The sequence below is a fragment of the Neomonachus schauinslandi genome, chromosome 6 (genome assembly GCF_002201575.2).
Source record: "Neomonachus schauinslandi chromosome 6, ASM220157v2, whole genome shotgun sequence".
Classification (NCBI taxonomy): Eukaryota; Metazoa; Chordata; class Mammalia; order Carnivora; family Phocidae; genus Neomonachus; species Neomonachus schauinslandi.
Window position 1 is genome coordinate 102,270,199 of NC_058408.1, and position 3,719 is coordinate 102,273,917.

The window sequence follows — 3,719 nt, forward strand, 5'->3', positions numbered from 1 at the left end:
GGGAAATGAGACAGGATCTTGGGAAAGATGCTAGATTATTAACAGAGTTCTTTTGCACTAAAACAAAAAGCCTTAGGGGTCAACATGAAATTCAGTTGTAATCGCTTTGCTTCAAAGATCTAAATGACCAATGGAATATTAAAAGGAACTCTTTGTAGATTAGGAAATTTAATACTGCTAGTAGTTGTTTCAGGATCAATTTTGGTAAAAATGGTACCATGACTGGGGCGCCTGGGTGGCTCAGTCGTTAAGCATCTGCCTTCGGCTCAGGTCATGATCCCAGGGTCCTGGGATCGAGCCCCGCAGTGGGCTCCCTGCTCAGCGGGAAGCCTGCTTCTCCCTCTCCCGCTCCCCCTGCTTGTGTTCCCTCTCTCACTGTGTCTCCCTCTGTCAAAGAAATAAATAAAATCTTTTTAAAAATTTAAAAAATAGGGGCGCCTGGGTGGCTCAGTTGGTTAAGCGACTGCCTTCGGCTCAGGTCATGATCCTGGAGTCCCTGGATCGAGTCCCGCGTCGGGCTCCCTGCTCGGCGGGGGGCCTGCTTCTCCCTCTCCCACTCCCCCTGCTTGTGTTCCCTCTCTCGCTGTGTGTCTCTCTTCAAATAAATAAAATCTTTAAAAAAAAAAATGGTACCAGGACTTCATGAATTTTTGTGACCAGGAAATTTATAAAATGGAAACAAATAAATAAAGCATAATTCAGACCTTGTCAGCAACCTCCATTTTCTCTGAACCACTGAGAGAGCAGGGTGAAATTTTCCAGCTCAAAGCATGATTTGATAATTTAAGAATGCATTTAAATTAGTAAACACTCAAAATTAAGGTTGATTTCATACATTTAAAAATTGTTTTGGGGCGCCTGGGTGGCTCAGTTCGTTGAGCAACTGCCTTCAGCTCAGGTCATGATCCTGGAGTCCCTGGATCGAGTCCCGCATCGGGCTCCCTGCTCGGCAGGGAGCCTGCTTCTCCCTCTGACCCTCCCCTCTCTCATGTGCTCTCTGTCTCTCTCATTCTCTCTGTCTCAAATAAATAAATAAAATCTTTAAAAAAAAAATTGTTTTGGAATTTCAAAAGCAATGCATGCTCATTATAAAAATATATATAAATATATATAAATTTAAAAATATAATAATGCAGGGACACCTGGGTGGCACAGTTAGTTAAGCAAATGACTCTTGGTTTCGGCTCAGGTCCTGATCTCAGGGTCGTAAGATCAAGCCCCATCTCAGCTCCATGCTCTGTTTAAGTTTCTCTCTCCTTCTCTCTCTGCTCCTCCCGCTGCTCTCTCTAAAATAAATAAATAAATCTTTTTTAAAAATGTAAGAATGCAGCAGTATATAAATTATTACTAATAATTACTAACAATTAATACATGCTTACAAAGTACCCAGCACTAGGTTTAGAGGTATCTGATTTAATCCTCACAATCACCTGATAAAGGTAGTTATGATATTGTCTTCCACTTTGCAGACAAGGAAGGTGAAGTTCAGAGAGGGTAAGTAACTTGTTTAAGGTCATACACCTTGTGAATGGTAGAATCAGTATTTGATTTTTTTTTTTTTTTTTTACTTCAGCACTTTATTTTCCTCACACATTAGGGCGTTGCTGGGGCCTAATGTTCTCACATGACGGTAGAAAACCAAAATTTGTTGATGTCTCTTAAATAACTGAGAATTGTGTATAAAAACCTTACATAAATTAAAAGGATGAATAAATTTACAGTTGGAAATACAAACCATTTTCCAGTTCAAGGCAACTGACAACCCACTGTGCTTTGGCAGAAAACATCTGGTAAGAAAGGAGAGTGGGTTTACCTAAGGCTCTCACCTTCCCAACCCTGTCAGACTGGCAAGACAGAAATGACAACTGGTTCAGGACTCTTGCCAGCCTCTAAAGAAATCCTGGAATAGGCAGCTCTTACACATTAATACCCTGCACAGATCAAGAACCTCATGGTCTTGCAGATTCTCAAGTCAATGGATTTCTCTTCCATAAACATGTTCTCAGCCTCAGGACAAAGTGACTGAGCCACATGTGCTAAGGGTTTAAATCAAAGATATGTACAGGGTATTAAACATATACCAACGGAATAGTTAACTTGGATACAAGATCAATATCAGCAACAAGTTCTACAATCCAGTGCTGATATCAGATACAAGCTTCAAGGACAAATTTCTTCTCAAAGGCTTATTCTAGTGTCCTGAGTCTAGCATGAGGTGTATACATTTGCCAGGGCAAATTTATATTCCGGAGTTCATTCATGCAGCAAATGCTACACAGCTGCTCGCAGTCCATTTAGAAGCATTCCTGGTGGATGATGGAGGGGCCCAACTCATCATACTTGGGCTTGCTGATCCACATCTGCTGGAAGGTGGACAGTGAGGCTAGCATGGAGCCCCCGATCCACACGGAGTACTTGCGTTCAGGAGGAGATATGATCTTGATCTTCATCATGCTGGGCTCCAGAGCTGTGATATCCCTCTGCATCCTGTCTGCGATTCTGGGGTACATGGTGGTCCTGCCAGACAGCACTGTGTTAGCATAGAGGTCCTTCCGGATGTTGATGTCACACTTCATGATGGAGTTGAAGGTGGTCTCGTGGATGTCACAGGACTTCAATACCCAGGAAGCAAGGCTGGAAGAGCATCTCGGGACTGTGGAACCCCTCGTTGCCACTGGTGATCACCTGCCCATCTGGCAGCTCATAGCTCTTCTCCAGGAAGGAGGAGGATGAGGTGATGGCCATCTCCTGCTCGAAATCCAAAGCGATGTAGCAGAGCTTTTCCTTGATGTCATGCACGATTTCCCACTCAGTGGTGGTGGTGAAGCTGTGTCCACCCTCCGTGAGGATCTTCAGGAGGTAGGTCATCAGGTCCTGTCCAGTCAGGTCCAGACACAGGATGGAGTGGAGCAAGGCATGCCCCTTGTAGATGGGCACAGTGTGGGTGACCCCATCCTCAGAATCCATGACAATACCAGTGGTGTGGCCAGAAGCATATAGGGACAGCACAGCCTGGATGGCTACATACATAGCTGGAGTATTGAAGGTCTCTGTGATCTGAGTCATCTCATGGTTGGCCTTGGGGTTTGGGGGGGGCCTCGGTCAGCAGCACGGGGTGCTCCTTGGGGACCATGTGCAAAAGGTGTGGTGCCAGATCTTCTCCATGTCATCCCTGTGGGTGATAATGCTGTGTTCAATGGGATTCTTGAGGGTCAGGATGCCCCACTTGCTCTGGGTCTCATCACCCACGTAGGAATCCTTTTGGCCCATGCCCACCATATAACACCCTGATGTCGGGGCTGCCAGATGATGGACAGGAACAAGGCTCGGGGGGGGTGTCATCCCCAGCAAAGTCCGCCTTGCACCTGCCAGAGCCATTGTCAAAGACAAGCACTGGGATCTCCTTTTCCATTGAGGTCGGTGAAGGTGATGGGAGAACGCGGAGCGCGGGCTGGCTGCCACGAGTGAGCTAGAATCAGGATTTTAAACCATGCAGTTGCATTCAACGTCTAAGCTCTTAAACTCCTTTATCCTTTAAGTAAAGGTCCCATCAACTTCTCTAATCGTCCTCCCCCAAATTAACTATTATTTACTGTTCACTGTAGATTACAAAGATAAAGTTTAATAACTGGAAAATAACCATTAGCTTTCTCATGAAAATATCAGTGAATCAGATATATTATAAAATATATGAAATTAATTATATGTATACCTGTAAT

At 44.6% G+C, this 3,719-nt stretch overlaps 1 pseudogene; it reads right to left on the bottom strand.

Moving 5' to 3' along the window:
- Positions 1-2,294: 2,294 nt before the first annotated feature.
- Positions 2,295-3,412, bottom strand: LOC110589083 (annotated as a pseudogene).
- Positions 3,413-3,719: the final 307 nt, after the last annotated feature.